Source organism: Peromyscus leucopus, chromosome 8a, assembly GCF_004664715.2.
Source record: "Peromyscus leucopus breed LL Stock chromosome 8a, UCI_PerLeu_2.1, whole genome shotgun sequence".
In the NCBI taxonomy this organism is placed as follows: Eukaryota; Metazoa; Chordata; class Mammalia; order Rodentia; family Cricetidae; genus Peromyscus; species Peromyscus leucopus.
This window is the reverse complement of record NC_051085.1, coordinates 28338599-28362930: the sequence shown is the minus strand read 5'-3', so window position 1 is coordinate 28362930 and position 24332 is coordinate 28338599. Positions and strand designations below refer to the sequence as shown.

At 42.2% G+C, this 24332-nt stretch overlaps 1 protein-coding gene across 1 annotated transcript in view; it reads left to right on the top strand.

Moving 5' to 3' along the window:
- The first annotated feature begins 9409 nt into the window (after nt 1-9409).
- Epb41l2 (erythrocyte membrane protein band 4.1 like 2) overlaps nt 9410-24332 on the top strand; it is a 109846-nt gene continuing 94923 nt past the window's right edge. Inside the window, 1 exon segment of the mRNA XM_037200510.1 lies at nt 9410-9639. The gene's annotated coding sequence lies outside the window, so the exon portion shown is untranslated.

The following is a 24332-nucleotide window of genomic DNA, read 5'->3' as shown; positions in this document are numbered from 1 at the left end:
TCCCTGGTCCTGCTCCTGGCACTCATACTTTTCCCCATCGCATTTCTTACTTTGCTTTTGTTTTTCGTTGGTGTTGGGGGTTGGAACCAGGGCCTTATGCTTGGTGTGGCAGGCAAATGCTTAACACTGAAGCTCTCCCCAGCCCTCCTGATTCATTTCTAAAGCAGTCTCTTAGCAAGTTGGTTGACTGAGTTGAGGATATCTTGATTTCTCTTTCACCTCCAAAGTCATTAATCTAGCTCCATTAAAGAAAATTTGTATTCATTTTACATACCAATCACAGATTCTCCCCCTGCCCCCCATCCCCTTCTTCAAAAGTGCAAGCTTTCCCTTGGGGGACAGCTAAGCCTGGTACACTCGGCCGAGGCAGGACCAAGATCGTGCGCTCCCCCCCCCCCATCAAGGGTGAGCGAGTTGTCCAACCACAGGCGATGGGATCCAGAAAGCCAGCTCATGCACCAGAGATAGATCCTGATCACACTGCCGGGGCCCTCAAACAGACCAAGCTATACATCTGTGTTCCGTATGCAGAGGGTCTAGTCCGGTCCCATGCAGGTTCCACAGCTGTCAGTCCAAAGTTCGTGAGTTCCTTTGAGCTTGGTTCAATTGTCTCTGTAGATTTCCCCATCATAATCTTGACTCCCCTTGCTGATACAATCCCTCTTCCATCTCCTCGATTGGACTCCCAGGGCTCAGCCTGATGCATGGCTGTGGATCTCTGCATCTGCCTCCATCAGTTACTGGATGAAGGCCCTATGGTGACAGCTAGAGTATTCACCAATCTGACTACCAGGATAGGCCAGTTCAGGCACCGTCACTAATATTGCCAGCAGTCTAGTCTGGGGTCATCCTTGTGGGTTCCTGGGACTTTCCCCAGCTCCAGATTTCTCCCTACTCCATACTGTCTCCCTCTATCAAGACATCCCCCTCATTGCTCTCCCACTCCATCCCTCCCTCAGCTCGACCATCCCCCATCCCTCCCCTCTATTGCCCTCCTTCATCACCAGTTTACTCATGGGGTTCTCCTGTTTCCCCTTCTCAAGGTGATCCATACATCCCTCCTAGGGTCCCCCTGTTTCCCAGCTTCTCTGGAACTGTGGGCCGTAGTCTAATCATCCCCTGCTTTACCTCCAGTATCCACTTATGAGTGAGTACATACCATGCTTGTCTTTCTGAGTCTGGGCTCCCTCACTCAGGATGACATTCTCTAGTTCCATCCGTTTGCCTGCAAGCCTCATGCTGCCATTGTTTTCCGCAGCTGAGCAATACTCGAGCTCCATTCTTACGCGCTGTTTTAGGAAAGCCCTTGTGCCGTTTTTGAAGATGGCATGTGTTCAATCCATGTGAACATTGCTCCCTCATAGTCTTGGAAAGTCAGTGTACTGACTGGGAAGTGAAGGATTTTGGAATTAAAAAACCTGGTCTCCTTGATGCTGGCTGAGATGTTTTACATCTCTGAGCCTCAGTGTCCTTATCTGTAAAAAGAGGCTTTGCTGGAGTGCTCCTGAAGTAGGCACTAGGAAGTCATGCTCATTGGGACGGGTGGGGTGGGGGAGGGGGAGGGGAGGGGGGGGAGGGGTCTAGTGTAGTAGCTGCCGAAAGAGGAGACTTTAGCTTCCTTCTCCACAGTGGATTCCTCACACACTGCTTATGAGGAAAAATAGTTCCACTGAGAACTCTTCTGTTTTGAAGTTTTTGTTACAGTTTTTCATTTTAAATTTCTTATTCGCAGTTACTCAGTTTTTTTTTTTTTTAAATTAAACTCTGTTCCATGTTGCAATGAGGGAAATTTGTGCCCTAATAGTTTTAATTTTTCTCTATAGACTGTTGTTCTGCATTTTTAGTTCTGCTTTGTAAAGTTTTACCATTTTCCCCTCCCAAAGGCAACAGCGCTGTTGTATGTTAGTGGGAACATTGTTCTTTGTTAGGATAAAGTGCCTTTGTGACTCTTTGAGACATTCTACAGATGCCATTTTGTGGTCCTTCTGTGTACGTTAAATTGTGCATGTATTGTGACTCGTATTGGAATGAAGTTATAGAGAAAACTAGATAACACTTGTCATACACTAACAAAACAAAGAACGGCTCTCGCTTGATCTTAGGGAGATGTATGCTACATGTTCCTGTGTGGTCCCAAAGCAGATGATCCCTCCTGCACTTAAATGTGCCCATAGATGGTTGATGCACTGTAACCAACTTCATAGTTAAAATGACTTTGGAGAAGGACTCTAAGCCTCATGTTGATATGTGTTGCTCTTTCAATATCTGAATTTATGTGCTCTTTATAGAATTTTAAGTGGGAAATACACTCTAATTTGCTAAGTGGTCTTAACCTTGTATTCAGAAGAATTGGAAGCAAAAATCTGTTGGGAAATTGCCCTGATAAAATGCAGGAAATTCCTTTCATTCTTTTGAATCCAGTTGAAATCAGACCTTTTAAAAGTCCCCTGGTGTAACAGTATCTGAAAGCCTTGGGTCTTCAGAGTCCTACAGATTGCTTGCCTGCCAGCTCAGGAAGCACATTGTGAATGCACCTCTGTTCTGAGGTAAACCTGCACACAGTTCAGTGCCAGTTTAGTATAACTTGCTGGGATTTACTATTTTTACTGCCTTTAAAACTCTTAGACGGAGGAAAATAAAGGGAGAAACCCCTGTATATCTTCAAGGACTTTATATTTTTATTACATTTAATTTATTTATTTGTGTGTGTATCTGTAGGTCAGAGGACAGTTTGTGGAGTTGGATCTCTTCCACCACATTGGACCTGGGTATTGAACTCGGGTCACCAGATTTAGTGACAAGTACCCGGATCTGTGGATCTGGTCCTACATTTTTTCTTATTGCAGTAGCAACACATACTATGTATAAAACTTGAACAGAAAAATACAAATAAAACAAGATTTCCCAGTGCCCATATTTCTGGAATTAGCAGTTAGCAGTTTGCTTAAGCATTTCTAGTCTTTTGTTTGTAGGTATGCATATATGGATTAACGCAACAGCATTTTCTTTTTAAACTTGCTGTCCTTTTAGCAGAACAGGGCAGTAAAAAAAACAGTCTGTGCTCTGCAGATTGTTATAGTGGTAGAGCTCATATTTGGAAATATTAACTCATTTGAAAGTTTGTATTTAGTAGCAAGTGTGTATGTTAATTGATTACACGTGTGGCCAGAAAGGGATAGGCTATCAATCTGGATGTTTTCTGAGATCATAGAAAGTATATATAGTAGGTCCATTATAGCTGTTAAGGAACCATTGAAATAGAGATCTGGTCACACAGCCTTCACTGGGCCTGGAGTGTTGATTTGCTGATTCTATTTGTGACCTGACTCTTGTTATCTGGACAAGAGGTCCTGGGGGTTAGCAGTGTTTGTGTCTGTCTGGGCAGCAGCTATGCAGGTTTGATGTGGTTTCGAGCTCTGTGCCATGTTATTCCATCTGTTTCTCTTAAATAGGTAGTCGGTATAGGCAGGTCCTGTTAGAATCAACTCCATGACAAACCCCACTTTTTCTTTATATGGGTGTTCTTCTCTAACTTGGGGTCTAAGTGAAAGTCAATCACTTAAGGGAATTTATAGATTCTGAGGCCAGTGGTCCATGGAAGAGAAAAAGTGACCTGAACTTCCTTATTTTCCATAGGCTACAGCAAGAATACAGAACCGGAAGAACAGATTTCCTTATCCAGTTAAAACTGCAGTTTAGTATATTCTAGTATAGTTAAACTGAAGTTACCAAGGAGAATAGAGGGGAACAGGAAAAGATTGGGTGAAGAAGTATATGGGAGATGTGAGATGGTTCCAGATTATTACTGTACCTATACTACTGGAATATGTAATCATCAGATTAGGCTTGACCACGGAGGGAGGAAAGGTTTAGGCAAGTAGGACAAAGGGGAAGTTAGGTGAAGTTGCTGAGTTGATTATGTTGTTTATTATGAGTGCTCCCCACTGTGTGTGTGTGTGTGTGTGTGTGTGTGTGTGTGTGTGCGTACATGTACATGCACATACACCTGTGTACACACATACTAGCCCTTACTTTGTCCAGGACAACTCTTGCAGTCTCATTTGATCTGCTGCATCTGGAGGGAATATCTTGCCTCACAGAACCCAGGTCTGTGCGTTCTTCTGGTTCTTTTGCCTTCTCTCCCAGGCCAGCAGTGAGTACCATTGTTAGGTCTTCCCTGCCCCTTTTCATGGCCCCATCCCAGTACGTAGGCCATTGGTTGTGTGGTTCATAGGATGGATGAGGAGGTGAGTGAGAGCAGCACTCAACTTCGGGTGAGTCCTGTCTGCTTCTGTCCGAGGATTGGCTTGAAGTGCCGTGCTGTATCTCAGGGTCACTGTGAAAAGGAGTCATGCTATACTTCTTCACCCATTTTAGATCACATTCTGACATCCTGATTTTATTCTGCTAGTGGTTGGTTTGGCTGGCGTGGCTTGTCATCTAGATCTCTTTTTCATGGCTTTTGTTATTTGTATATGTACCATAAACTCACAATTAAGTATTGGGTTCCCCTCAGGCCCAAGTGTCATTCTGGATATTCTGTGACTTAAAAAATCAGTAACAGAGGTGTTGCTGGATTTAGTCATAGTATTGCCTGTTTTTAAAATTAGATCTGGAAGGTTATGTTGGATTTTTGTTGGTTTGTTTGCTTTTAAGAGTAGACATGGGAATTGGACAGTTTAGACCTAAAATGAAGGTCTGCATTCATAGGCATGGAAGCATGGAGATGCATTTTGTGTTGAAGAAGTTGATGTGGCTGGAGTTGGAGTGTCTGAGGGCTGCAGAGGGCAAGTGGAAGACGGCACAGAGGGAGTATTATTGCTTTCTTCCCTTGGCAGCTTGCATAGCCACACTTCAGGAAGGAGGCTTGTAGGTCAGATGTAGTTGGAATCATCCTAGTCTGGTGTCCTAGTGTGTGGTGTTTTCAGTAATAGGGGCCCACCCTCAACCCCTGGGAGACAACCGATAGCTACATCCACAGTCTGTGTACTCTTGGAAGTCACTTGGACTACCCTGACCAACCATTTGAAATAGGTTTCTCTTGCTGGAGTTTTTCTGAGTTTATGGTTCTTGTGGGGTGCATTACCAGTTCAAGTGACTTAAATTTCCTTTAAGACACATACATATGCGCATACACAACCAGCCAGACACATACCAGTACATACATGACTTGTGTATAATTTTAGATAAATATAAAAATAATATTCCTTGAAGTTGTTATCAAGTAGCCTTGGTGTTATTTGAATTTTCACTGATTCTTTTGTTTTCATGTTACATACTTTAAAGATGACAACAGTCAAACCCTAGTAGTAAATTCCTACAGAGAAATGATAGGAAGTTTGGGAACTATAAATTGGAGAGTTGACTTTGGTATTTGTTGCTCTCTATTATGACACATTTGTGTCCAGTTTTACCATATGCCAGGCTGAGGACACTCACTGTGGGGAAGAAGTCTGAGCTGCTGAGTTCACAAGAGCCTGGTAATAAGCCTTGGGGAGTGGTAATGTCTGTGGTAGACATCCAGAGGAAGCACGACACAGCCTCCATGGAGAGGCAGGAATGGAGTCTGTGCTGAGCCTGCCTTTGCTTTCTTTAGAGTGGGGGCTTAGTAGCAGCTGTTACTTCATGAGTTATATGCTTATAAATCCATCCAATGTTCCTTTACCTACCCATTACATACCAGGTCCAGGCTAGTTAGGCTAAAGGGGTTTATGATCTTTCTCCCTCATTGGAACTTCCAGGAAGTATGTATCATTTAGGGTTGCCTCAGATTTCTGCTCAAGTAGTTTTCTGAAGCACCCCCCCTCGTGTGTGTGTGTGTGTGTGTGTGTGTGTGTGTGTGTGTGTGTGTGTTTAGATCTAAGAGAAACAAATTATAGCCATGGTTGTGAACTTTTCACAGTTTTCTCAAAGTATTAAAATATTTTTCATGCTTTTCTTTTACAAAGAATAGATTTTCCAAAGAAGAGTAAAGGAAAGAGAACACATTAAGCATATATGTGTCTTCATATTGTTTTTACTTTCTAGTAATTTACAGAACACATAAAATGTCATTAAGTGTTTGGGCCATGATTTTAAGGTTTAAAAGTCTTGCAGAGAGAAGTACATACATAGACATTTTTAGGATGGCTTGAAAGTTCAGATAACACATGATGTTATTGTTTTCAGAATGCAGATAGTTTAGAAGTCGGGAAAGAAACACTGTACTGTTAGAATTAAGGTTTATAAAGGAAAGCAAAAGATCGAGAGGTGCTTAGAAGAGCCTCCTATTCATGTGTGAAACATGAACTATACATAAAGGCTTTGCCTTAAATTGTTAAATTAGTATATATCCAGTTGATATATCCAGGTAATCTTAGCCCTCCCTATGATTTCTGTTGCATTTTGTGTCTGTGTTCAACATGTTAGAACTATGTGGTAGATGAAGGAGGTGGAAATAAGGGTGGAAAAGGCACAAAGCGTCATAGATGTTCTGTTCATATACTGGCCCTCTGTGCATCCAGTTGCTTGGCTGTGAATCCTGTCTGGCTGCTATTGAATTGAATGAGTACCAGAATGTGCAGGTGGTTGATAAATTTCTCAGTAGAGGGGCAAGAAGAAATCTATGTAAGGGTCACTGTAGGGGTTTTCTCCGACATTAGGGATTCTCCTACACAAAGCTGAGGTCTTCCTCAGTGAGAACATCTGGTTCTGACTTAATATCTGTAGCTTCTTCATAGAGTGCTGGCTCCCTCAGAGGTGTCATTGTTGACATTTCTGCTCCTTTGACTTGCAGAAACCCTGGGATCTTTTTTTCAGGTCTAGTGCTAGAAATGGCTAGGGAAGGAGCTACAGCCTCGGGTTTTCTCTCATCTCCTGGAAGGCACGTAGCTACAGAGACGCTGCTGTCAGAAGACGTCAGAGTGTTCTTTTGTAGCAGAGCTGAGCCTAGCTAATACTCCACGAAGCCATCTGGTGAACTGAATTGTGGCGTTCTCTAGAAACTTTTTTTTTTTTTGTCATTTGTTTCTGACTTTATTTTTTGGCTACCATCTCGATAATGTAATCAGAACGTTTTGCCTTGAAGTAAGGTCCTATTGTGCAACTTCCTCCTGACGACTCTCTGGACCTTGTGGCTGATCTTGGTGCTGATTTCTGTGGCTCAGCAGCTGGCAGCTTCCGTTACCTGGAGCCACACTTCGGCTTTGCCCTGGGTCAGTGGTGCCTTGGCCTCTGCGTTTAAAGTACATAACAAAGTTGAGTCTTGTCTTTCATTCAGCCCAACACTCTCTGCCTTTTCATTGGTGCCTTTAGAGAATTTATGTTTAATTATTAATGTGGGTGGGTACTATCTTGACATTTGTTCTCTATTTCTCATCTATTTTTTCTTCTTTTCCTGTCAGTGTAGACTAATTGAATATTTGTTTGATTTCAGTCTACCCCCACTTACGGTCTATCTCTGTTTTATTGGTATCCAATCTAAATATGAATGTATTCACTTGCCTCCAACTCCCTTACCCTTCCTCCTTTGATAACCGTTTCATGAATGGCTTTACTGCTCAGTTATTTGATCATTATCTTTTTTCCCCTCTTGCATCTGGTTGATCACATTCTTCTTACCATTCTGCTAATTGAATATTTGTTGAGTTTATCTACTTTAGAACTGACGCAAAGGTGAGTTTTTTCATGGTTGACTTTTAGTGTTGGTATTCAGTGAAACACTAGTCCTAGTATTGGAAAGTTATTTTGTTTTTAATTCTGGTCTCTTGAAAAACCAAAAGAATAGGTTTTATTAGAACGGTGAAACTCTGAACAGATTTCATTACTCTCTTTTCTAGTTCTTCTTCAGGAAATATGGAGCAGACCTCATAATTTTTCTTCTGCTCTCACTATTCCTTAGTTGCCAGTAGCTCTTAGTCCAGGGTTGAGGCCTGCTGCACTTTTCCACAGTGATAGCATGTCTATTGGTGTTTTCCCTGTTTGGGTCATGTTTAGCAGCCATGTTGGTGAGACTTCATAAGTGTAGCATCTCTGACATTTCTTGAGACACAGTCTTACAACAAACTTCCTGTTCCTTTGATAGTCTTTCCTCTTCTCTTCTTCAGTGATCCCTGAGCTTTAGGTGCAGGAGCTGTGTTGTAGATGGATCACTTGGTCTGGGCTCCACAACTCAGCATTTTGGTCAGTTCTGTTTTTCTCAGCCCTTGTCTATTACAAAGACAATTTTTTTGATTAAGGGTGAAAACTACACATAACTACAGATTTCATCTTCTTTATAGCTGAATAGTACTCCATAACCCTAATGGTGCTCCATCACCATATCCACATCTTCATTAAACATTTGCCAGTTGAAGGGCATTTGGGTTATTTCCATATTCTAGCTATTGCGAACAGAGCTGTATTGGACGTAGCTGAGCAGGTATCTGTGGGGTAGTGTTGGGAGCCGTGCAGCTTAGTCTCAGATCAGCACATGACTACCTGTCCAGTGGGTTTCCTTGGGGCAAGGCACTTGTGGAAACAGAGTCTCACTTGACAAGGACCAGTAGACTGTGGGACAGCATAGGAATCTGCAAAATTTGTGCAGCTTGTGGGATCTTTTCTCTCTCATTCTATTGTTGATTCTTTGGGCGGGTTTTGTTTTTGTTTTTGTCAGTCACATGCAGTAGCTGTAATTTTCCTGAGAAATTCTTTTCTTAAATATTTTCCCCTAAGAAAAAAAGGGGGCTAATGTTTCTCAATTCTCTTATTTAGAATTACTAACTGCAACTCCTAACTAATCCTGGGAACTTTTCTGACCCAATAGAGACAGTTAGGTACATATGAGAAAACAACACTTGGAACATTAACTGTTTCTCACAGTTCTGGAAAGGAGAGTAAGTTGTGCAAACACAATAGAGAAAAATACCTCAGGAATATACTTAGTGCCAACTGTTGAGAGTAAGTTCCCTGGACACCAAGCATAGAGAATCAATGATAGGATCTAGTATGATCCAGTGGGGGAAAAATGCCATGTAAAGTATGGGATGAAGAGATCCATCCTTACCATACACAGGAGCTCATATTGGTAGAAGAAATATGATTCAGTAGGATGCGGAACATGGGACCCTCTTGTAGAAGAGGGAACTGTATAAAAGCGTATCTTGCAGACATAAAAGAATTGGGTTTGAATATTGTCCTTAAAGCAGTGTGCCCATGTCCATTACTTTTTAACTTTGTAACCACAGTAGCCGCCAGCTGATATAAGTGCTGCAGAGCAGGATGTGTCTGGCTCCATGTTCCGTTACGCTGCAAAAATGCTGACCTCTGTGTCTAGAAGAAGGTTACGCAGGGGTGGGAAAGTGTATTTGGGGAAGCATAAAGGGGAACAATGGGAGATTTTATAATGATTATGATGTGTTTCTTAAAATACATTGTATTTCTTAAAAGTCAAAAAAAGGAGCCAATAATAAAGCTGTCCATGTAAGCCTGGTAGAAAAAAACCCTGTTAAGGTATAAATAAAGATGGCTTGAGCTATTCAGGGCCACTTGAGTACAGTCCTGATTTCTTGAGGTGGTCAGATTTCTTCCTTGCACCAACGCCCCTTCCAGATCTCAGGACCTGAATCTGAGCTGAGGCTGGACCCCAGCAGAGTAAGATGTTGAATCCTTTGCCAAGGAGTGGTATGTCTGGGTCATATGGTAATTTATTTTTAGCCTTTGGGATTCTTCACACTGATTTTCAGAGTGGCTGGGGTAGTTTGCAGCCCCATCAATAGTGAATGAGGGCTCCCTTTTTGCACGTCTTCTCTAGCATTTGTTGTTAGTTTTGTTGATCTTTTGCCGTTCTGACTAGGTAAGGTAAAATCTCAAAGTTGTTTATATTTTCATTTCTGTAATTGTTAGGGATGAACATTTTTTGCGTTATTTCTTAGCCATTTTTATTATTTTGATTATGTTTGCAGACTCTGTTGGTGTTTTTAACAAAATCTCGACCATTTGATTTTACCAGTAAAGACACTTGGGTGAAAGCTTGCTAGCTTGGAGAGGCAGAGAAAGCATCTAGCTGACCTTCCTCTTCTGCCAACATTCCAGAAACCTCTCCCCTCTCCTATTGTCTCAACTCCTCAAACTCAGTGTCATCCCTTCTACTTCCTGTGAGTCTCCCTATTTTTTCTTAATAATCCTATGTTCACTTCCTATCGACTGGTTGTTTGCTCCGCCTCTTGACCTGTGGTTGATTTTATTTAATCTTGTTTATAATATTCTAGCAGAAAGCTCCTGGATTAAAGGTGTGTGCTAGTGCTGAGCCACACCAAAACAGGTTTTTCCAGTAAATAATGTAATCTTAGGATTCACATTGTGATAAAATATCCTGCGACACTTTGCTCAGTTCCCAAGTCTGTTTTTGAATGGGTCAGTCAATTGTCTTTTTGGTATGTTAGTGTGTGTATGTATGTATGTATGTATGTATATATGTATGTATATATGTACATATATATTCATTCTGGATATTAACTTCCTGTCAGGTGTGTATCTGGCAAAGATTCTCTCCCATTCTGTAGGCTTCCCCATCACTTGGCTAATTGTTTTTTTGGTTGTGCAGAAGTATTTAGTTTCATGAAGCCTCACTTGTAAGTTGTTGACCTTAGTTCTTAGGCAAATGGAGTCTTACTCAGAAAGTCCTTTCCTACACCTATATCATGGAGGATACTGCCTATATTTTCTTCTAGCACATTCAGTGTTTCACATTTAGGTCTTTGATCCCTTTGGAGTAGTTTTTGTAAAAGCAAGGTGATAGATGGGAGTATAATTTCACTGTTGTACATGTGAACATTGTTGTAGAATATTTTCAAGGTGTGTTACTTTTGTTTATGTTTCATTTGTTTAACTCTGTGAAGCTGTATTACTTTGTCTAAAACACCTGAGGTCTAATAAAGAACGGAACGGTCAAAAGCAAGGCAGGAGAAAGGATAGGCGAGGCTGGCAGGCAGAGAGAATAAATAGAAAGAGAAATCTGGGAGAAAAAAAAGGAGGTAGCCAGAGAAAGAGGAGGACTCCAGGGGCCAGCCACCCAGCTACACAGCCAGCCAGGGAGTCAGAAACAAAGAAAGGTATACAGGAATAGAAAAGGAAAAGCCCAGAGGCAAAAAAAAAAAAAAAAAAAAAAGTAGACAAGATAAGTTAAGGAAAGCTGGCAAGCAACAAGCCAAGCTAAGGCTGGACGTTATTAAGTAAGTAAGCCATCATGTCTGATTTATTTGGGATCTGGGTAATGGGTCCCCCAAAAGAGCAAAAGTAACAACAGGACATCTTGTTTTTCCAAGCCAGTTGTTGAAGATGCTTTGTTTTCTCTAGCATATGTTTTTGGCATCTTTGTTGAGTAGTAATGGCTGGAGTTACGTGTGTTCATGTTTGGGTCTTCTGTTTTGTTCCATTGGCCTATGTGTCTGTTTTTGTTGTGCTGTCATATTGTATTTCATTACTCTGTTCCTATAATACATCTTGAAATCTGGAATGGTAAGCCTTGTAGTATTGTTTTTGTTTGTTTGTTTAGGATTATTTGGCTATGGGGTCTTTTGTGGTTCCACGTGCATTTTAGCAGTTTTGAAGCTCGAACATCTTTTTGGTAGTCCGCTGGTCCTGGTCTAACTTCGGGGTCCTTAGGGTCTGTTAGTCACCTCACATTCTCTGACAGGCCCAGGAGTGCTCCTCAATGTTCTTTAACCAGCTCGTTTTTCTCTACTAACCCATCCTATTCCACAGTCGTTTAAGCAACTTTCAAACTTGAAATTACAAAGGCATCGTTCTCTTTGAGGGAGAGGGAACAGAAGTCCCAGCTACTCACACTAATCTTTCCTAAAAACTTTAAACACACAGCTTTGTGGCGTCTGTAACTCCATGGGGGGAAAGAATGGTGGAGTCGGTGGAAGAGAGTAAGCAGTGGTTCAGAAGAGATAGAGAGTCAGTACGTCTGCCTCAGGCGGTTACCACATCTGGGTTCACAGTTGTCCGAACAGAGCTCACAGTCAATATTTGGTGAATAAATAAATGCTTAATGGATGCTCTGATATTGGGCCCCCCACTTGTCATTTTTTTATCCTTAAACTTTTCGGTTGTTTGTAGTCAGTGTTTTTTGTTACATTAACTTTGCTATTGAGGTTTCTTGTGATACTTTCTCATCAGACGCCTGTAGATAATTTTGTGACTACTTGAGGAAGTAGACTCCATCTGTGGTGTTTAGTTCTTCAGAGCACTCTGAACTCTGTTGTTGATACACTTACATCTTTCTAGCTCCTAGAATGTCTCCCTGTGCCACCCCAGTCATGGAACATCTTCCCAAAGCCTGCTTGAAAGAGGCTTTTTTGGAATAGTCATCTGTTTGGATATCAGGTGCAAAATTAATTAATAGTAGTCGCAGATAGAAGAAATAGTTTTTACATTTGAGATGATTCCTAAATTACCATTTATATTCTTGATTTCCTCTCTAAAAAGTACTAATGTCATGTTTTCTATCCTGTTCTTGGCGTGGATTAGTTTATAGTTACTTCTCTGTCCTCTATTTAAAACATCAGTAGATGAATTTAAAGTTTAAGGATTAATTTCTCAGAAGTTTAAAAAAAAATCCAATCTCAACTCCATAGTATAACTACCTTTTCTGTTTGTGCCTGTTCCATGGCTTTTCATTTGTGTTTCCCTTGGATCTACTGCCTGTCCACTTCAATCCTGGTTTGTAACATGAATCTTAACAGGTCTTATTAATAAAAACAAACCGGGAGCCAGATATTGGGGTGAACGCTGAAAGATCAGAGAAGCAGAACAAGCCATAGCTTCCTCACCTCGCCAATTCCTCAGCTGATCCTGTTTCCTCAGACTGGAAGCCTGAGTCCTCATCCAAATGGATCTCAGCTGAACTGCTGCTAAAAGCCTAAAAGCTTAACCAGCTCTAGTTCCTGGTTTTCATGCCTTATATATCTCTGCTTTCTGCCATCACTTCCTGGGATTAAAGGCGTGAGTCACCATGCCTGGCTGTTTCCAGTGTGGCTTTGAACTCACAGAGATCCGGATGGATCTCTGCCTCCAGAAGGCTAGGATTAAAGGTGTGAGTGCCACCATTTTCTGGCCTCCATATCTAGTGGCTGTTCTGTTCTCTGACCCCAGATAAGTTTATTAGGGTGCACAATATTTTGGGGAACACATTATCACCATAATGTTTCCTTCCGATTGTTTCTACACTGTATTTTATACTATAGCCAAGATGTTGTGGGACCTTAAAACATTTTTCTCTTCCCCAGAAGAAACCCTGTACATTTTAAAACAGGCATTCCCACTCTTCCTAATGTCCCTGAGCCTGCTTTACCACTTTCCATCAGCAGAGAATTCAGCCTCTTATTTCTCCAGATCCTTACGAACACTTTGTATGTGTGTTCTTGTGTACGTACACACACACACACACACACACACACACACACACACGCAGGTTTGTGTTTCAGACATAGTTTTATTGTATACTCCAGGCAGGTCTTCAGCTCCTGGCCCAGGCTTCCAGGGGCTAGGATTATGTGATCATACCTATCTTGTCACATGATTTTTCATTTTCCTTCTTTCTTAAAACAGTCATCCCAGTGGGTGTGAAGAACTATCACGACGTGATTTTGGTTTTATAATGAGTGATGTCAGATGTTCTTTCATGTCATGATTGGTCATTTGTAAATATTCTGAGAAATGTCTCTTCAAGACTTCACCAGCTTCTGAGTTCATTTTCAAGTTGCTTTATGTGTTCTTTATAGAAGACCCATATCACATACAAGGTTTGCAAATATTTCCAATTATTGAGTCGTTTATTGTATTTCGTTCCTAGTGATTTTTTTTTAGTTACAGTTACTTACATATTTTTGGTGAGGTCCAATTCATCTGTTTGCTTTTGCTTTTCTTTCTTTTCATATGTTGCCTTTGGAAAAGGCAATATTTCATATTTAAGTCAGAAAAATAATGAAGATTTACACTTGTCTCTTTCTAAAAGCTGTATAGATTTACTCCTACATTAGGTGTTTATATATTTAATTGTTCATAGTGTGAGATAAGAGTTCCAGTTTATTTTTTGTCATGTAAATATCCAGTGTCCCCATACCATTTGTTTCAAGAATTTGTTCCTCATCAGTAGACTTGTCCTTGCTTCTGGATTATCCGTTCTCTTCCATTGTTCTGTATGCCTTTTCTATTCCAGGGCTATAATAGTTTGATTAACATAGTGTTAAAATTTTAAAATGGGACTCACTTTTGTTTTCTGGTTCAATATTAGTTTAGCTATTTCGTTCTCTTACAATTCTACAGGAATTTTAGGATTATCTTGTCATTTTGACAAAAAACAGCTTGCTTTTTGATGTATTATGGTATCTATAGATCAGTACTGGCCACCATTTCAGGACCACTGATTCTTTGAATCTGCTGACATGTCGTCTTCCAGTGTTTTTCAGTTTTTAGTATGTGAATCTTCTACTTCCTCAGTTAAGGTTATTCCTCTACATTTTATTATTTTTGAAACTGAGTGGAAACATTTTCATTTTGGGTTGTTCATTGTGTAGAAGTACAACTGATATTATTTATTAATCATTGCTGAACTGGCTCGTTCATTATCCTAAAAATGTTCTTTAGAGTTTTCTAAAGTATGAGTTTGTATCATCTGTCAATAGAGATAATTTAACTCCTTTCCTATTAGGTGATTTTTATTGTTCTTAAAAGCCTAGTGCCTCCCCTTTTCTTGTCTGATTACTCTGGCTTGAACTTTGGGACAGCGTTGAGTAGAAAGTGGCTAGACAGACCCTCTTCCTCCTGACTCTGACAAAAAGGCTGTTTGTCTTTCCACTGAGTACATGTCGAAGGGTAGACTCTGGTTGATGTTCTTCACTGTGCTGAGGTGTCTCGATGTGCCTATTTTGGTCTCTGTTTATGATGGAAAGGTGTTGACTTTTCTCTGCTTGCTTGTTGCTTACTTGCCTGCCTGCCTGCCTGCTTCCCTACCTCTCTGTCTCTCTTTCTTCTTTCCTCCTCTCCTTCTCTTCCTCTTCTCTTTCTTTTTTTCATTTAGGGTCTCTGTCTATAGCTCTGTCTGTCCTTGTCCTGGGACTCACATATAGACCAGGCTGGCCTCAAACTCAGAGATCTTCTGCCTGCCTCTGCCTCCCGAGTGCTGGACTTAAAGACATGAACCACCATGCCTGGCACAAGTCTTTTGGACTTTTCAAGTCTTGGTTTGTTTTTTTCCTGTCTTGAAATGACCCTGCACGTTCCTCTCCCCTCGTTTCTATTAATATGATTTATTTATCGGTTGTCCTTTGTTGAACCAGCCTTGCATACAGTGTTACTGCTGACTTATCTTTATGTGTAACTCAGATCCAGCGACCGTTCAAGTCACGGCTTTGCTTGCCACCGTCCACTCCCCAGCTCTCCCGGAACATCTTGTGCATCTTGCTTTTCACTTTGCAAGGCCATTCCCATAGTTCTTGGATGCTACTGTGACAACCCAACCTTTGTTTTTCAGAGTTGCATTCAGATTTCTTCCATTCACGATTCTAATCCGCAGTACTTTTTCTCCTCAAACTCTTAAAATCTGGTGGTTTTGTCAGTTGGAAAATGGGATCTGGACTGTGAGTTTACCCTAGGAGACAGTAGGTAGAATAATGGAACTCAGAATTGTTTGGGGTGTCTGGTGTATGTGTTTGTAGACGAAGCTTTTTGTTTGTTCTTCCTAAGCTGAGGATTTTAATGTGTTTTCCTTTAGGGCAGGTGAGGTTGTCTTTTACAGTGTCCCACTTTTGTATAGCAGGGTATGATCCAATCTTGTGCTGGCTTAGGATACAGAAAGACATAAAGTTGGCGCTTAAACTCACTGGGGTTAGAGTGGAGAAAAGGGTGGTTTGGGTGATGGAAAGGGTGTGTGTGGGCTTGTGTTCTTGTTGACAGAGGTAGTTTGTCTCGGGTGGACACTGCAGTTCAAATCCTTAGGCTGGGGAGTGTGGTCCCCACTGGCTGCCCATTTCACCATCTTGCTGCTTTAGAGCCACAGCGGGATCTTCTGGTCCTGTCCACTAGCTGGCAAGGATGATGTAAACACCGAAGTCTTCTTCATCCCCCCAACCCCCCCGACCCCACCAGGGTTGTCTCAGTTGAGTCAGTGTGTCCTGTCATGGCTGTAGAGATGTGGACCCCTCTGTATCCTTTCCTGGTGATGGGCACCACAGGTCCAGAGCTCATATGCTCCATAAGGCTGAGTAGAAGGGCTTTCTTTCTCTGTAGGTCCCGGTAGTGCTCAGTAAGAATGTCCTGTAGTTCCTGCAACATCTCCCTTCCCATCTGCTTGCAAGCTGTACTTTGAAAACACTGGATCCACTGCTGGGGCTGGAGGGCTCTCTCACACTGTGCACAGGATCAGCATGGGCCAGCATAGTCTCAGCAGCAGCACCTGCAGTGATGTGTGCCTGAAGAGGCCCCCTGTGGCTCAGACTGTCCGGCATGGAAAGCAGCTAGCACAAGGGTTGTTATCACTGGATACAACAGACTGTGTCTCAGCAGTATCATGGCTTCTACTTTTTCTCCCCACCTTAGCCAGTGTCTGACTGTGTAGCCCTGGCTGGCCTGGAATGTGTTATGTAGACCAGACTGGCTTGGAAGTCACAGAGATCTGTGTGCCTCTGTAACCCAGTGTTGGGATTCAGACTGCGTGCTACCATGCCTGGCATGTGGACATGCTTTCTTGAAATAATTTTAGAGTTGTTGTGCAGGTGGACAGGGAAAGCCTTGTGTCTAACTTGTGGTGTCTCCAAGTCATTGTCATTGCTTTAACGTGAAATGCCACGAGTGTCCATCATGTATGTGTGCGTCTGGAAGATAGGAAGATCCAGGTGGTGGTTTTTTCCTCCATGTTTTGTAACTTATTTTATATATTTAAACATGTTTTTGAGAAAATTTATTAGAGTAGAAATAATTCAGTCAGTCCTTCTAGGTGTGGAAACTTGTGTATGCAAATGTGAATGGTAGGGATGAGGAGCTGCGTATGGTTAGACTGTTGGAGTTTAAAGTCTGCTGGAGTTACACAAGGATCCCAGTGCAGTGTTCAAGTGCCTTACTCGGAACAGACTAAGGTTCATCTTTGCACACAGTTGTCAGGATGCTGAACTAAAGCCGGAAGCCGAGCTGTGGGAATCCAGGACTGATGAGGGATTTGAATTCTGTGCTGTTAAAGGAAGTTATTTAATTTCGCTGAGCCTCATTTTATTATAATATAAAAAGAATTTTATAATACTTGCAGAGATTTTGAAGTACAAATGGGAGTGCTTGTAATGTGGAGGAGTTTGTTCCAACGTTGACAGGGTTACTACGATGCGAAAACGGTTTGATTTACTTTAAAACAATAGCAATGTATCTGAAAGGGAGGCTAAGACACCCTTCCCCTTTGGCTTTAGAACCAGAATGTGTGTGTGTGTGTGTGTGTGTGTGTGTGTGTGTGTGTGTGTGTGTGTGTGTGTTTTGGCACGGGCTTTAGTTCAGTGTTTTGATAGTGGTAGGTAGCATTCCAAGCCGGTTTATTGATAATTGCTTCTTTCCTTCTATTGTGGGTTTTCTTGTTGTTCAGAATGGTTATTGTCAGAGAAGGTCGGCAGTTTTGTGTTCTCTATAACTTCCTGAAGCGAGAGACTCGCACACTTGCGGTTAATTGCACCTGGTGCGTATTTAAATGGTAGGTTTTGAAGTCTGTGCAGTGAAGTTTGGGAAGGTTGATTTCTTTGTGTGTTTGTTTTCGTTTACTGTTGGTTGTTGAGATGCAGGTGTTGGTTTTCCTGTTGCCTGTGGATGAGATAGTCCAGTAGGAGAAAGCTGTTGCTGTGGGAGTGAAGGTGTCATGTCCTGAGGCGTCCATTGGGCTGCCTGAGCCGGCTCTCCAGCGTTGGGGTTGCTACAGTGACTCCAAGATGCCTTTTCTCATTCTAGCCGTCATGAACTAGCCACATAGCATATGAAGTTCACAATAAATATCCTTAATGTGAATACAAATTACTTGGTTATTTTATTATTATTACTTCATAGAAGTTTGAAAAGTTCTGCCACTGTAGATCCAAATTTCCTGTTTGTCATGATGATGATGGTGGTGGGCTGTAGTTTGCAAATGTATGTTTATGTATTTAAGCTTAGATTTGGTTCAGATGAGGACTTTTCTCCAGTTTTCACATGTTTCATTATAAGTTAAAAAAAAATGTACAGTGTATGTTAGTTTTTCCCCTGAAGTTTGGGTCAGAAGAGCACAGTTCCACTAAGCAGTTTGTAGGGGAAAATAGCCCTGCTCCTGCCTTTCCTAGATGGTCTTCTGAAGGCAGAGCTGCGACTGAGTCGTTACAGCGGTAGTGGAGGATGTCTTGCAGCTGTGCCGTTTGGTCCCATTCCAGAGATAGTATTTGTGTGCACTGTCAGAATGTCTTAAAGCCCACCCTGGACAGGGTTCAGCTCTATAAAAGGAGTGTTGTTTTATATCCTTCCATGTTCTTATGGGGTGCTGCTGGTGGTGGTGGTCTTCACTGGTTTGTCTTTTGAACTGACCTTTTATTAGACACAGGCCTCACAGTTTCAGAATAGGAATTACAGTTTGAGTTTTTCTGTTTTGGAAAAAAAAAAAAGTACAGTCAAGCCTTTGGCACACACTGGGATAAAAACAAATCTCCCCTCCTCAAACTTTACAGTTTTAAGTTCTCTGCCTTTATCCAGATAAGCACATTGACACTCAGTTGCTTATATTCCTCTTTGTAGTTTAATAAGTACTGATTTACAAATCAAGTTGATATATCAGAAGATGAAGATTACACAGGAAGTTATTGAAAATGTCAAAAACAGAACAAAACAATGTCTCCTCAGTGGAAATTGTTTAACTTGAGTGGTTTTGAGCCTCCTGTTTATTTACATACATTCTGATGGAATTGTCATTGATTAGAAGACATGGACAGTATTTTCCCCCAAATCCCCCCTTTTCCAAAACTTAGAGGTTTTCTTTTCTCTAAGTGCTTTTAAAGTTAAAGTGGAGTGTGTCATCATCTTCCCCCAGCAATGAAGTGTTTGCTAGTTTCTCTTTCCCTCCCTTTTCTTCATTGTTAGCCTTCAGAGGTGAGTGGGATCTCCCACACCACAGTCTCCTAGCACTTCTTAACCCTTGTGGGTCCCTGTGTGTGTCTGGACACTTCCCCAGCATCCCTCTTGGCATCCCTCTCATGCTGTTCCCTTGAAGTTCCCTGCTGTTGCTGCCTGGAAATCGATCATGAGTATTTTCCTTGCCTTCTATGGCCAGGATCTCCATCCACTCTGACACCAAATACCTAGTGCCAGATCTTCATACGGAAACCCAGCCTCTGTCATTCCATCATCAGTCAGTCTTTCCATTTTCCAGCTGGGTATCAGGTAGACACTTCAGTCCACATCCCATCCGAGTAGCTTTTGACTCCTTTGTCCTTATTTCCTGGTCTTTATGGAAGTCTCTAGGCCAGCGGTGCTCTTATTTTCTTCTGACTTCAGCAGCCTAGGAACCCTGCTCTCCTTTACTCCCACAGTCTAGCTTACTAGTGAGTCCTGTCCGTTTTAAACAGCTGTGGACTCCGCCTCTTTATTTGTTCTTTCGTTGCTCCTGTCTTAGTCTCTTGGATCATTGGAGAATAATTTTATCCAGCTTCCTTTCATTGTATCATTTGTTCTCAAATGGCTGCCAAAGTAGTCTTCCAGAGATACAGAGTTAATGTTATTTTCCATTGCCTGCAGGATTGAGTGAAACCATCTGAGTTCAGTACTGATCACACATTGTTTGGCTGTTGCTTCCGTTTCCCCATCTCTGCTCCCCACCCTGTGTTCCAGGCAGATGAGGTACTCGCCATTCTCCACAGCGCGTTTATCTTTAATGGTCCTCTGCCCTTCCCTGCTGTTCCCAGAGTCTGGAATGTACTTACGCCCACTTATGGTTGGTCCAGGAAGCTAGCTCCTTATCCTTCAAGGTCACTTTGGAAGTCATTCTTCCCTCATAAGTGGGTTACTGTTAAATTGTTTGTGCCTCCGTTATAGCTTCTTCTCTCTTAGCGCAGTTGCATACCAAGCACCCTCCTCTCCCTGCTGACAGTTCTTGCGCAAAGGTCTGTAGCCTCAGATGCTTTCAGCACACAAGCAGTTCCTCCTGGGATGAACAGATTGTAGCCAACCCCAATATAGAAAACTCAAATCAAGATCTCACAGGCAAAAGTAAGGAGCTGTGTGCAGGTGTGATGGTGCATAGTTGTGTGTTGTGCTGGACAGAAAGGCATTTGGATTGAATGCATTAGGCCTCATGGTTAGGATTGTCTCCCTCAGTTTGACGTTTGAGTGCTGAAGTTACAGAAACACATGAGCAGAACTGCAGCCCCCAGTTAGGATGCTAGTAAAGCCATGCCTGGGAGTAGGCCAGGTTTCCAGAGTAGATGTCAGCGGAAGTGCCGGGGTGGGGTGGGGTGGGGTGGGGGGTAGACTGAGTCACTCATGGGGCTGCACTCCCCAGGCTGTGCTGGACTGAAAGCTTGGCACTGCCCATTATGTTGCAGCTTCATAGTTCCTCAACAGAAGCAATAAATGCTCAGGCTGTGTGTGTGTGTGTGTGTGTGTGTGTGTGTGTGTGTGTGTGTTTCTTTTTTAAACTTTTATTGACTCTTGTGGATTTCATGTCATGCATTCTGATCCCACTATCTCCCTGTCTCCTTGCATCTGCCCTCTGCCCTTGCATCCCCCCCAAATCAAAACTAAATTTAAAAGAATAATTTGCTTTTTATTCTATAACTTGTTTACGTTGTGTATGCATGGCAGAGGCATGAGTTTGAGGGTCAGAGAACAACTTTTGGGACCTGGTTCTCTCTCTCTTCTTCCCCTTCCCCCAAGTGAGTCCCAGGCATTGAATTTAGGTTGTCAGGCTTGGGAGCAAGTACTGTTACCCATTGAACCGTATGGCCTCTTTATTAGCTAGTTTTGTGTTTTGTGTGTAAAGGAATATTCTACGTGCTTTGTGTGAATGTGTGAACATGTGCATGTGGGTGTCTGTGCATGTGTATGCCTGTTGAGGCTAGAAGTTGACATGGAGTGTGTTTCTCAGTTGCTCTCTATCTTCTTTTTCAAGACAGGGTCTCTCTTTGAACCTAGAGCTCATTGATTGGGTAAGCTGTGTGTCAGTGAGCTGCCCATCTTCCCTTTGCCCCGTCCCCACGTTGCTAGGGTTACAGATGCACTACACTGCTGTGGGTCAGAGCTCTCAGATCCTCCTGTTTGCAAGGCAGACACGTCATTGACTCAGTCCTCTCCTCAGCCCCCAGGGGTGTCTATTTTCAAAGTGGGATGAGAAAGGATTGAAGCGAGATTTCAGGAGGGGTGTTAGGTTGGAGAAATAGTTTTCATTTTTCATGTTGAGAAAGGAGTAGATATATCAGATTGGTAGGGAGATTATTGTATTTTATTATCTTTTCTTTAAAAATGAAGTTAATGTAGGGTGCATTCAACCATTTTAGAGGAAAAAAAGGCTAGCTGAAGATTCTGATCATTGAAAATTTTGTTTAATAGTGTTCTGCATTCCTTTAGTGTTTGTACTTTACTGGCAGCTATCATAATAATTTTCTATTGATCCCAACCACAATCCTGTTAAGATTTTAGTGGCTGATACCTTCATTTTATAGACTTAGGTAAATGGCAGCATGAGAATATTAAACTGAGTATATGTTTAATGCTCTTTCAGATTGAAAGAGTAGATAATTAAAAAAAATGTGTTTTATGCTTATGAGCGTTTTGCCTGTTATGTATGTAAGTGCAGCGGAAAAGGTTGCTGGGTCCCCGGGAACTGGAATTACAACTGTGAACTGCCTTGTAGGTCCTGGGAATGGAACCCCAGCCCTCTGCCATCTCTTTAGCCTGAGTAGATAACTTTTCAGTGATGGGATGTCTTTGGGAAGGTACTGGCTTTTTCACAGGTACAGAAGTTGGCCTAGGATGGGAAGTGCTTGAGATTTGCACTTCTCATATTGCAGCTGGGTTTTGTTTTGTTTGTTGTTTCTGGCATTAGGTTATAGTAGAGACTCATTTCCACTTTCTTTCCTTCCTCAGCCCGCTGGGGCATGCTGGAGGGCAAAGAATTGGGAGTATGACTCAGGATCAGAACCTAGCTTGGTTAGATCTGCCGTTGTTGACTGTGTGCTCCAGACGGTTACTCCAGTGTGAGAGCTTCAGCATCCCTGTCTGTTCGAGGCCATGGAGGATACATGAACACTGAGACCATTTCTTGTTTTCATTTTATTCTATAAAATCCCACTTTGCAGCATCACACCACAGAGTATTGTACAGTGGCTTAGCAGTCTTTGCTTTTGCTCTTTTTGGTAGTCTTAGTGATAGTTTAATTTTATTTCATTGGTTCATCTTTAGTTCAACATGGGTATTGTTACTGTCCCACAGTAGCATCTGTTTGCTGTAGAGTGTGAAGAATGAGCCTTGACTTGACATTATAAGCTTATAACTCCTTTCTTGACTTCCTAAGGGAATGACCTCTTCTATTGTTGCTTATTTTGACTCTTTTGTGGGGGCCGCCACCTAGCTCCTAAATAAATCACACACGGAGGCTTATTCTTAATTTTGAATACCTGGGCTTAGCTTGACTTGTTTCTAACCAGCTTTCCTTAACTTAAATTAACCCCTCTGTCTTTTGCCTCTGGGCTTTCCCCCATCTCTTACTTCTGTAAATCTTACTCTTACTTTGTGGCTTGCTATGTAGCTGAGTAGCTGTTCCTGGAGGCTTCCTTCTTCTCCAGCTACTTCTTTTCCTTCTTCTACCAGATTTCTCCTTCTATATATTCTCTCTGCTTGCCAGGCCCACCTGTCCTTTTTCCTGCCTCGCTATTGTTCGTTTAGTTCTTTATTAGACCATCAGGTGTTTTAGACAGGCACAGTAACACAGCTTCACAGAGTTAAACAAATGCAACATAAACAAAGTAACACCCTTAAAATAATATTCTACAACACCTTCTGCTGCATCCTTCCTGTACCTCTCCTGCATCTCTTATCCCACGTGGCCTGATGACTTGCTCATGTGTCTGTCATCCCTGCTGGACTCTGAATTCCCCAGGGAAGACCCTTGTCTGACACTGGAGGACCACAGCAGGTGCTTCTTGTGCACGGTTGGTTTGAGAGCTTCTTAACCACTAGGCTGCTGCAGACCCCAGAGTAAAGCTGAGTGGAGCTTTGCTACGTGCCATGTAGTCAAGTTGAACTCTCAAAAGGGCCAGAGTTCAAAGTCAAAGCAAACAGGAAACCGCAGTCCCCCAGGACATTTATAGTAACTGATAGGTTTACCCGAGCGTCTCCCTTCTTCTTTAACCAGCTTCGAGAGCATGGGCCTGCCTTGGTCTCTGCTTTCCCCAGCCTCCTCTCTCAGCGCACGATCACCTTCATTCTATAGCCGAGGTGTCTCATTCTAGATTCTTCTCACACTGCTCTCAACAAAGCAGATTAAGATAGTCACAATGTAGAATAGAAAACTAACTGTCTCTCTCTCTCTCTCTCTCTCTCTCTCTCTCTCTCTCTCTCTCTCTCTCTCTCTGTGTGTGTGTGTGCGCGGTGTCAGTGTTTGGGAGTGGAATGTAGCTACCTAATGAAGGTTAAGAACGCTTTCTTCCACTGAGCTGGATCCTCAGTCAGTTACTGTTTTTCTCGTCCCTGTACTTGCTCCCACTTTGTCTCCATGTCCCCTGTGTCTTAGAGTTTCTATTGCTGGGAAGAGACTCCCATGAGCACAACAGCTCTTAAAAGGAAAACATTTAATTGGGGCAATTTACAGTTTCATAGATTTAGTCCATTATCATCGTGGTGGGACATGGTGATGTGCAGACAGACGTGGTGCTGGAGAAGGAGTTGAGAGGTCTCCATCTTGATCTGCAGGCAGCAGCAGGAGTCTGTGTCCACAGTGGTGGTAGCTTGAGCATAGAGACCTCAAAACCTGCCTCTACAGTGACACACTTCCTTCAGCAAGGCTCCACCTCCTAATAGTGCCACTCCCTATGAGCTTTTGTGGGTCAATTATTCAAACTATCACACCTTGTAAAAAGATGTAAGTCTTACTGTGTATTTTCCAGAGTCCTACAGATCTGTAAAATGCTACGTTTTAAGAAATGTAATTGAACATGTGAATATAATATTACCAAGATGTCTGGTTAAGGAAGAAATTTTGCAGATGACTCATCTACAGATTATTCTGCATTTAGAGCCTGAAAGAAATTAAATGATGGTGTGTGGTCCAAAGACAACTTGTATATTAGAGCCCAGGTACTTGTGGAGCACTGGTCATCTCCCTT